We start from the raw sequence: 12,313 nt of genomic DNA on the forward strand, positions 1-12,313 counted from the left end.
ATAAACGGATGTAAAATGATCCTTTAAAATAGCAAGTCCATCTGAGCCGTCCCTAACTGCTCCTGCTACAGAAATTTGCCTCAAACAAGATGAGCGTTTGCACCCAGTGATGTTATAAATTTCTTTAAACGCTGTTGGGCCTGGCTTTATGTTTTTAAGTCGACTATTTAGACGTTCCGCTTGTTCCAAGCTTACTTGGAAATCGAATGACAATTGTAAAAATTAGGCCCGCTTCAAAATGTCAGCATCATTTAACGGTAGAAGCAGTTCAAATTTTGAAAAGTAATACATTAGTGAGATGATCCTTATTTAGTTTGCTTCTACTTTTACTTTGACAGGAAAATCGAGAGAAGTGTGGTTTACTCACAAATCGAGAGAAAACAAAAAAAGACATGGTGGCTTCAACCCATTTTTACCCATTTTTTAACATAAAGATAGCCACAGCATCCACCCAAATTATCTTTTAAGGCCAATATGTTTTGCCACGTCCAAAAACATTTCATTTTATCCAAAAATATTTAATTTGTATAATATAGAATCACAAGTCGCGTATTCTAAACGGGTAAACCTTGGCTTCAGCTATGTTAAATTTTCAAAAATATTGGTGATATACATTGACAATGAGTGAGTTCATGAGAGAAAATATTGGGATGTACTAAAATAGGTAATTCATGATATCGATTAATTGATAACGATAAAAAACTAAAACTAAATAGTGATGGCAAGAAAGTGATGAGTCAGGGGGACGCACACTGGTCGAAACCACTGATCTAGCGGCGCAAAAGTCAAAAAATCGAACTATAAAATTGGGAAATATTTTCCATTGTATCGATTACAGACACTTAGCAGACAAAGATTTTGTTTTTTTAATTTTTGTTGTTATAAATATTCAGTCAGTTATTCACCATCAAATGCAAGAGTTTTTGTTGCATCAGATTTTAAAAAATTATTGCAAAAAAATTGACTTCATATTTGTTTAAATGTTAAATGCATTCGTAATGAAACTGGACAAGATTTATATTCAATTAATAGCAGAGGGTGAGATTTAAATTATAAAAATTAGTTTGGGGTCTGGAGGTACTTAGTTATATAGCAATAAATTTTCAAAAAATTCAATTTTTTGTGTTTTTATGGGTTGTAAGCGCTTGTTCCATAGAGTGCATCTTGTAAACTTAGCCCAACTTAGGTTAGATTATTTTTTGGGGAAAGAAATTGAACTCTCTGGATACGGAATAACCACATTTGGGCTGCAAATATTTGCAAATCTTTTGATGACTGCACTTTTAAAAAAATGATTTTGCATTAAATTCGTACAAATTTAGCTGTACATTTGTATGGGAGCTAAATCAAAATATGGACCTATCTTGAGAAATGTTTGCAAGGAGGATTTCTACCCCCGGAGACACTAAAATACCATATTATAGCTAAATATGTTATTAAATATGGGATAACAAGTAAAAATTCAACAAATCGGGGGTACCATAAAAGGGGCTACATCGAAACATAAATCTGTGTTGAAAATGTTTTGTAAGAGATTTTATATGCAGTGAGAACACGGAATGCAAAATTACAGTCAAGTTGGTTTAAAAATGTGGTAATGATATTCTAAATACCTTAAATTGGGAGGTACGGTTACATGGGGGCTATATCAAAACGTGCACCTATGTCCATAATTTTTTGTGAAATTATTTTTTGACCAGTAGGAACCCTAAGTACCAAATTACAGGTAATTTGCTACGAAATTGTGGTTTAAATCTTCAAAGTACCGAAAATCTTAAGGTACCGTTATATGGGGGCTATACCAAAACATCAGCCGATATTGTTCATATTTGGCCCATTATTACCCACAGGTACAAGCTGAGTTTGTGCCAAATTTCAGTGACGTATCTCAATACGTTTGCAAGTTATTAATTTCGCGCCGCTAGATCAGTGCTTTCGACCACCGTGGGACGGTGGGAAGATATGAATCCTTCGTAAAATTATTAACATAGGTCAATGTTTTGGTTTAGACCCCACACAAAGGGACCCCCCTCTTCAACAAATTTTGGCAGTTTTTGGTAATTTTGGTCGACGAAACGTAAGAATTGCTGTTTGTGCACATTTATTATAAATAATAATTAATTTCAATAGAAAATGGACGTTGAAATAGTTTTGGCCAGAAAATTTGGATTTGGGACCATTGTGCAATCCTACTATCGCTGCTTGAAATCCGATAGAAACATTTTAAATAACACATCATTGTGATAAATTTTGTCAAAAGCTTCTTTCCTCCTTATCCTTCCTTAAAATTTTGAACAATGTCAAGTGTAATTTTAACAGTGCGTGTAAAGTGAAACTTGTTTTTTTAAAATCCAACATATATTGTGATATGTAAGGAACATCCAAACATAAGCCCATTTTTCCTTTATGATATTTTCAACATTTCTTCCAAGATTTGATAATAAAGAAATAGGCTTTAAATTACACTGTGCGACAACAAAAAAAAAAAATTATCGGAAAAAGTGAGCAGATTATGAAAGTAGGGCTAAAAATATGACACATGTGTATCGGCGTTTTTCACTTTGACATCGGAAAGTAACCAAAGTAGGCGGGGCAAATTCCGCCCATTTCTTGTTTTTCGGAAATTTTCGATTTAAAATATCTTGGATTCCGTGCATTTTAGACATATAGTGTATTTGGCAAGAGTATGGGGAATATTTGTTTTAAAAATATTAACCCTCATCCTGTCATTAAAAGGGTCTTTTCGGTCCTTTTTTTCGATAATTGTTTAAAATATCCTTTAAAATGTGATGGTATCAAATCAATATATTCTACAAAATTGTTCGTCATAAAATTTTACTAAAAGTCTCAGAATACACCAAATCTGTAAATCTTTCTAATCGCCAGGTATCTCTAAATAGGAAAAACACGTTTTAGGGTAAAAGTCGGACTTAATCTGCATTTATTCAAAATTGTCCAACAAAACATAATTTTAGAGGGATGACGTCAAAGACAAAAATATTCTTCGTCAAATTTCACTGTAGGTCACCTAAGAAATGAAGTCTCTATTTACATTACGTATCATGAAAATATCAGTACCAAATTTCCTGAAAAAACACCAAAATATTTACCAATTTTTTGAAGAAAAAATGTTCCTTATGTTTTCAAGTTGATACATAAAATTAATATGAAACTTGGTTATAGGTGATAAGCGTCAAAAGAAGAACAAATCTATACAAAATTTCACTATGCGTTTTAGAAAAAAACATATGTATGTCTTCGTCTAATATTTTCTTAAAAAATTAGGTTACAATTTTTTATATTTTAGGATGAACATATTTGTTTCAATTTTCTACTGTTAATTTTACATACATAATTCCATACTGGGCCAAAATCTAACAAAATCCTTAAATTTTTGGGGATATTGTTCAAGGAAGAAATGTTCCAAATAAAAATTTCACTATAAGTCTCCAAAGAAAAGATATCTGTAACTATTATATATAACATCCTTATACCCTCAGCCTTTAGGCTAAATATACACTTTGATACGATGAAAATGTGCCTCATCGAAATATTGGTTTTAGACCCCAAGTATATTTGGACGAAATGTGTTTCAGACAATTTGGAGTCGATCTAGCCATGTCCGTCCGTCTGTCTGTCTGTCCTGCTGGCTGGAGCGCACGATACCTCTCGAACGGATGAACCGATTTGGTTCAAATTTTGGCTTTCGTAATATTTTGCCCAAACTTAGTTTAAGTTCGAAGATGAGCTACATCGGTCCACTCCTTACTTTCATGTATCGACTCGTAAAAAAGAAGGACAATTTTTTCTACAAAAAAAAAAAAAAATGGTAAATATTTTCGTGTTTTTTTTTTTCAGCAAAATTTATACTGATATTTTCATGATACGTAATGTAAATGGAAACTTCATTTCTTTGGAGACCTATAGTGAAATTTGACGAAGAAATTTTTTGTCATTGACGTCATCCCTCTAACATTATGGTTTGTTGGACAATTTTGAATAAACTCAGATGAAGTCCGACTTTAACCCTATTTAGACATTCCTGGCGAGTTGAATAGATTTACAGGTTTGGTGTACTCTGATACCTTTAGTAAAATTTGATAACGAACAATTTTGTAGAATATTTTGATTTGATACGATCACATTTTAAAGGAGATTTTAAACGATTTTCGAAAAAAATACCGAAAAGACCCTTTTAATGACAGGATGAGGGTTAAAGTTTTTTAAGCAAATATTCCCCATACTCTTGTCTTTAAAGTTGCCAAGGGCACTATATGTCTAAAATGCACGGATTCCAAGATATCTTACACCGAATATTTCGGAAAAACAAGAAATGGTCGAAACTTGCCCCGCCTACTTTGGTTACTTTCCGATGTAAACTTTAAAAACGCCGATACACGTGTTTCATATTTCTAGCCCTACTTTTATAACCTGTTCAAGCTGTTCAAAACCGGAGGCGACACGCTGATAAGGTGTATTCATCAGCTAGTTAGCACCATCTGGCAGGAAGAACGAGTACCCGACGATTGGAACCTGAGTATCCTGTGCCCCGTCCACAAGAAGGGAGATAAGACTGTATGCTCTAACTATAGGGGCATAAGTCTACTCCCTATTGCCTACAAGATCGTGTCAGGGATATTGTGCGAACGACTAAAGCCAATGGTCAACGAGATTATTGGACCATACCAATGCGGCTTTAGACCTGGCAAGTCCACCATTGACCAGATATTTACCCTGCGGCAAATCCTAGAGAAGACCCAAGAGATGCAGATCGACACCTACCACCTTTTTGTCGATTATAAAGCAGCCTTCGACAGTCCGCTGCGCTCAAAGGTATTCCAAGCCATGTCTGAATTTGGTATTCCCGCAAAGCTCATCCGGCTTTGTAAAATGACTTTAACTGACACGAGGTCCTCAGTTAAAATAGGAAAGAACCTCTCCGAAGAGTTTGGTACCAAAAGAGGTTTCAGACAAGGAGACAGCCTTTCGTGTGACCTCTTCAACATCCTGCTAGAAAAGGTTATACGAGAGGCAAACGTCAAAAGAAGTGGCACAATATACACCAATAGTATACATGTTACTTGCTTATGCTGATGATATAGACATCATGGGTCGATCAGTAAAAGAAGTAACTGATACCTTTATAAAGGTCGAAGGAGAATCTGCTAAAGTGGGTCTGGCGGTAAACGGTGAGAAGACCAAGTTGATGGTGTCGACGCGCAATGCGTCCATTGAGCTCGGACCGACTGTGGAAGTTGGTTCCTATAATATTGAGGTAGTAAAAGACTTCGTCTACCTCGGCACCTCCGTCAACACAACAAACGACATCAGTTGTGAAATAAAAAGAAGAATTGTATTGGCCAACAGATGCTACTTTGGATTAAGTAAGCAGTTTAAAAACAAAGCCACATCTCGTCAAACAAAAATAACGCTCTACAAAACACTGATACTACCCGTGCTGATGTATGGCTCCGAAGCCTGGGTACTTGCGCAAGCAGACATGGCAGTGCTTGGTGTGTTTGAGAGAAAAATTCTTCGAAAGATCTACGGACCAATCTGCGTTGACGGTGAATATCGACGTCGCATGAACCACGAGCTGTATCTGCTATACAACGACATCAATATTGTTAAACGTATCGAGAAGCAGCGATTGCGTTGGCTAGGCCATATCAAAAGAATGAGCGATGATGAACCCGCTAAAAAGGCGTATGAATACATGCCACATGGCGGTGCACGCAGAATTGGCAGGCCAAGGAATAGATGGCGCAAACAAGTGGATGATGAGATGAAAAGGCGCGGTATTCCAGAGTGCAAAGCAACAAATAGAGAGGAATGGAGATCTCTTCTTAGTTCGGCCTATAGAACAAATGTTCTGTAATGGGCCAGCTAAGTAAGTAAGTAAGTACTTTCATAACCTGCTCAGTTTTTCCCCATCAATTTGAAAAAAATTGAATTTTGTTGAACAGTGTTATTAATATCTTTACTGCCTATTGAAAAATATCCGTTATTCATACAATTATTAAAAATTATTGTTAAATATTCAAAAGCTTTTACGGGAAGTTTCTTTATTAAATAATTGAAAATGTTATCCACACCGCATGCACTTTTGTTATTAATATTTTTTTAAGATATCTAAAAGAGAACTCAAAGATGTAAAAATGGCGGTGAAGGCGTCGTTTTTATGTCCATTCCTTGTTTTTTCATTATATCACCTATCACTACCAACATTGCGAAATGTTGCAGTTTGTTCGTCGTATGTAATTAAAATTTTTAATATGTAGACCTGTTTAAACTTTTTATGTTATAATGCGTTCGTAAATTGGTTTGGTAGATATTGCTTTATTTTTTCGATATTATGAAGTCCACGCCACATTTGCTCCTCTCTTTCTTGTCACTATACAAGATAAGATTTCCATCTGCTAATGTTGTTTCATCTTTTCCGTTTCATCTCCCATGATGACTTGATTAATTTTTTGGAATTGGTTATCCAATTTTTAGGTTTCTCGAAGCGTTCTAACTATCGATCCATTGTCCAATTAAAATCCATTTTTTGTGCTTCCCAATTCCTCAAACTTGGAAAACTTCAAACATTTTTTATTTGTTTATACATAGTGCCCTCTATTAGATGTTGTAGGCATTTTGTAAAATAAATAATTCTTTGAGCTTTAATTCGAATGTTGCATGGTTGAGCTTTATTTGTAACCATACAACAGAAACATTCTAATCATGAACCAGTAAAAAAGTATGTGGAATTGGATATATTTCCTGTTCACCCCATTACAGAATTGCCAATACAAATGTATAAGCTGGGAAAATTGTAAACAAGTATATCAAGGCCACCAATAATCTATAATCTTATAAGAACGATTTTCTTATTTTTTCGCGTGCAGAAAGACACCAGACTGTAGTGTTTCAATTATGTATCACAGTGCTTTTGTGCTATAATTTAAAAACTTTTATTAAAGGAACTAAAAGCTAGCTGTGCTTTACAAAGGATAACCAGCCAAGTTTTACAATTTCTAACATGTGTTCCATTATGAAGTTGTACAGTACAATAATTAAATTACCGTACAGTAAAGGATGATTTTAGTGGTTCAAAAAATACTAAGAAAACCTTTCATCATTTTGATTGTTGATAAGCATTGGTTTACATTCCCAGCAAAAATTTGAATCCGCGGATGCGATTGAATCGCTAAGAGTACAGTACAAGTGCCGTTGGAGTACATCTTTTTCTACGAATTCACTTGTGATTTTACAAAGGAGCGCACTTCATTTTCGATCCAAATCACAGCTTTTAATGTAGTGTTTTGGATTGAATTTAAAAGCCCTCTTCGGATTGTGTTTTAATCAACCTAAAGATTCAGTTAATATACAAGTCTTTACGAAATATCCCAGAAAAAATAATATTCATTTTTTATTTGTTTAAAACAAGAATATTAACAACTTTATTACATCAGTACAAATTATAAAAATTCTTCATTAAATTTAATCACAACAGAATCTACTTCCTCCTACTCTGCATATTATTCAACCCCAATTGATTTCGCTTCATAATCCAAAATGTTTTTTATGTTGTCTCCCCATCACTAGTACAGCTTTCGACACGGACTTTAACTCCACTCTATTAAGAATTTCGATCTCGTGAACCACCGCGTATTCCTTTTTAGCTTGTATTTCTTTATTTTATAACAAATTCTAAGAAACTTTTTTTTGTCTTTAGAAAAAAATGCTATCGCTGGATAGGGATTAACCAAATGTTTTTTAGGGATCTTTTTAGGGAATCGAACGGAGTGAATTTTTCATAACACTGTTGGACTACATCGAAAGATGTTGTGACATCATAACTCCAATTGCACAATTTCCAGTTTTTTGCTGGGTTAGCTATGAAGAAGTGATGTATTCAAAGAAAAATAGAATTCATGTTATTACTTAAGATTAAAATAAAAAAAATAAAAACTTTTTGATTATACCATCAGCATTTATGCTTACGAGGGTATATACACATTCATACGGGCAAAATGTGCCTCATCAAAATAATGGTTTCAGACCAATAGTATGTTTGAACGAAATGTGTTTCAGACAATTTGGAGTTGATTTAGCCATGTCCGTCTGTCTGTCTGGCTGGAGCGCACGATAAATCTCGAACGGATCAACCGATTCGGTCCAAAATTTGGCTTTCGTAATATTTTGCCCACAAAAGTTCGGAAAATTTGTACGCACGATAACTTTTGAAGCAAGAAACCGATTTGGTCCATAATTTGCACATCGTGATATTTCTACCAGACTTAGACGAGGTTCCAATATGGACTCAATCGGTCTACTCCTTCGGGTACCTCCCACACACAATTTCGGAAAAGTTCAGTTTAGGACCTGTTCACGAATAGCTTGGATTTTTGTTGTAGCAACTTGTATTCACAGTCCCCCATATAACGGTATATGTTTCATCAGGGGCAAGTCCATACTTCCTGAGGATATAGCCTGAAAGGTACAAAAAAGCCCTGTGACACCGTGTGTAGTGGTTGGAGCGCAAGATAACTCTCGGACTGGTCTGCCGACTCGGTCCACAATTTGGTCTTCGTAATATTTTGTGCAAACTTAGGGCCTATTTCATTATGTCGAAAGAAAATGAATGCGAACGAAAAAGACATAAACTGTGCTTTTCATGGTAATACTGACTTTGATTTTGCTTCGAAACAACTACAAAATTTGAAAATCATACAAGAGTTAAGTAGTTTTTTTTTTCGTTTGTATTTTCGTTCGACATAGTGAAACGGGCTGTTAGTTTAAGTTGGAAGATAAGTCATATCGGTTCTCTCCTTCAGATACATCCCCCACAAAAGGTCAAAAATGTTCGGAAAAATTGTGCGCACGATAACTCTTGATGGGAGTGACCGATTTGGTCCATACTTTACTCATCCTAAAATATCTACCAGATATAGATCAGGTTCGAATATGGACTATATTTGTCCACTCCTTCGGGTACCTCCCAAACAAAATTTTGGATAAATTCACCTTAAGACCATTTTGATTTTTGTTGAAGCCTTAATTACGGCAGTAAAAATTTTTTCAGAGCCAAGTCCATACTTCTTGAGAAAACATCCCAAAAGTTGTAAAAAAAACCCCTATGGCACTATATGTAGTGAACCGAATACTGCGTTCGTCCACACTTTGGATATTGTAATATTTCTTCGAATATTATATGAAATTCGAAGGTGGTGCTTATAGGTCCACTCCTTCCGGTACCTCCCCCACAAAAGATCGAAAATATTCGATAAAATGGTACGCGCGATGTCTCATAGACGTAGCAACAGATTTGGTCCAAACTTTGGATCTCTAAATACTGTCGAAACTTAGTTTATGTTCAAATTTGGGCCATATCTGTCCAATCCCCACACAAATGTTCAACATTTTTACCGAAGGTTTTCCTAGTGTCCCTGTTTACAGCGATATTATGTTTTTCGTGGGCAAGTGTGATAAAAAAAGCCCTAACTATTGATATCCCCGCAAATTTTTGAGCTTTAATCCTATCTATACTTTTGTCGGTGCATGCGTCCAACATTTTGAGAACCCCCCCAAATACATACGTTTTTTTCATCTCTGTTGGCAAAGCGATTCAAGTTTACATTTTTAAGGGTTTTTTAGGTTTTTACAATTTTGCTTGGAAACCGCAAGTTCTATTGAATTGGGACTAAAAAAGATATTGCAGCTATGAAAATTCTCTATAAGATAGACTTTTATGATATCTTCGTAGTTTTTACCGGTATTGAGATATAGAAGATCAAATTAGGACAATGGATTGACTGTATCGTTTCCTTATAAAACAATGTTATACACAGTGCATCTTAACTAACTTTAAATGAAAACCGCATACACTAGAGAAGTTTTTGCAAATTTTGAAACAGCTATGTTTATAGATAAGAAAAATCCAAAAACAAGAAAAAATCACTGGGTGGATTTTTTATTAAAACGCGATCAAAGTTCACAGTTTTAGGTTTTTTTAGGTTTTCACGATTTTGCTTGGAGACCGCAAGTCCTATTGAAATGGGACTAAAGAAAATGTTTTAGCAGCGAAAATTCTGTATAAGATTTTCTGATTGATATTATCCTAGGTTTTGCCACTTTTGAGATATAGAGCTTCATATCAAACTTTTATTTTTTTTCATAGGTCTTGAGGATTTTGCATGTTTTGTCCAAACTTATTTTCAGTTAGAAGATGGGCAATACCGGTCAACAATTTCCGGTTCCTCCCCAATATGGTATGCACGATATCCCTTGACCGGGACAACCAATTTGGTCCAGATGTTGCATCTCTTAATATATTGTCTAAATTTAGTTTAACTTTTAGTGTACCTTCCCCATTAAAGTTCAACATTTGTTTCTAAGCGGAGTTTAGCGTCTGTTCGAAGATCCTTTGGAAATGTATAAAGATGCTTTTCGTTGTGGTCCTGTTTACAGCGACATTATGTTTTCCGTGGACTAGTCCATGCTTCCTGACGTTATCTATCGAAAAGATATGACTCCCAAAATAGATCGACTTCCATAATGTACTATGTCGGTCCATTTCTTCAAGTAACTCCTCCGCAACATATTTGAACTTTAGTCCTAATCCATATTTTTGTCGGCAAGTTCAAATGTCCAAAAAGGGCCAGAAAATTCTGAAATGACCCTAAATACATTCGGTCTGTACGTAGGTGAAAGTTTGAGCGACCTTCACGACCTTCGTTCTTGGCGAGTGTCAACCACGATTGAATTCATTAAAACAGTTTTTATACCCTCCACCATAGTATGGAGGGTATATTAAGTTTGTTTTTCCGTTTGTAACGCATTGAAATACTCATTTGCGACCCTATAAAGTATATATATTCTTGATCAGGGTAAAATTCTAAGTCGATCTGAGCACCTCCGTCCGTCCGTCCGTCTGTGGTAATCACTCTAGCATCCACAAAAATGGAGATAGGACGCTGAAATTTTGCGAAAATCCGTCTTTTGTTTGCAGGCAGGTCAAGTTCGATGATGGGCTATATCGGTCCACGTTTTGGTATAGCCCCCATATAACGGTACCCCCCGATTTACGGTATTTTGACGTTTTTATCTACATTTTCAGACCGATTTGCCTATAATTTGACTTTTAGGGTTCTTAAGTGTCAATAAACATACATAACAAAACTTGTGGACATAGGTCCACGTTTTGGTATAGCCCCCATATAACGGTACCCCCCGATTTGCGGTAATTTGACGTTTTTAGCTACATTTTCAGACCGATGTAGCTATAATTTGACATTTAGGGTTCTTAAGTATCAATAAACTTATATAACAAAAGTTGTGGACATAGGTCCACGTTTTGGTATAGCCCCCATATAACGGTACCCCCCGATTTGCGGTAATTTGACGTTTTTAGCTACATTTTCAGACCGATGTAGCTATAATTTGACATTTAGGGTTCTTAAGTATCAATAAACTTATATAACAAAAGTTGTGGACATAGGTCCACGTTTTGGTATAGCCCCCATATAACGGTACCCCCCCTATTTGCGGTATTTTGACGTTTTTAGCTACATTTTCAGACCGATGTAGCTATAAGAAAGCCCCCATATAACGGTACCTCCCCATTTTAGTAATTTGATGATTTTAGCTACAATATTAAACCGAACTAGCAGTAATTTGACATTTAAAGTTCTTAGTGGTCACAACACCTCTCCATCAAAAATTGTCAACATAGGTCCATGTTCGGATATAGCTCCCATGTATCGGTACCTCCCAATTTTCAGTAATTTGGCAATTTTAGCTACAATTTTTAACAGAACTAACTGTAATTTGACATTTGAATGTTGTAGTGGTCACCACACATCTGCATCAACAATTTTCAACATAGCCCCAATATAACGATACTTCCCGATTTTCGGTACTTTGAGGATTTTACTTAAAATATTTAACCGAACGTAGGTCCAGGTTTTTGTATAGCCGCAAAGCAAACCTCCTGATTTTCCGTTCCTTTGCTTTATTTTTTGGACGAACTTTCTGTAATTTGAAATTTAAAAGTCAACACAAATTCTGCAACAAAAATTGTTCATTTAAGTTCATATTTTCGTATAGCCCAGATACCTCCGAACTAGCTGTTTATGACATTTGAAGTTCCCACGTTATGTACCGATTTTCGATATTTTGAGGATTCTAGCTAAATTTTTTAACCGAATTAGGAGTTATTTGACATTAAAGGCTCCCATCAAAAACTGTCAACATAGGCCCATGTTTTATTATAACTCCTAGATAACAGTACCTCCCAATTTCTAGCCCACCAAAAATTGTCAACAGT

This window comes from Musca autumnalis, unplaced genomic scaffold (genome assembly GCF_047663935.1).
Source record: "Musca autumnalis isolate F117 unplaced genomic scaffold, ASM4766393v1 scaffold_5, whole genome shotgun sequence".
Taxonomy (NCBI): Eukaryota; Metazoa; Arthropoda; class Insecta; order Diptera; family Muscidae; genus Musca; species Musca autumnalis.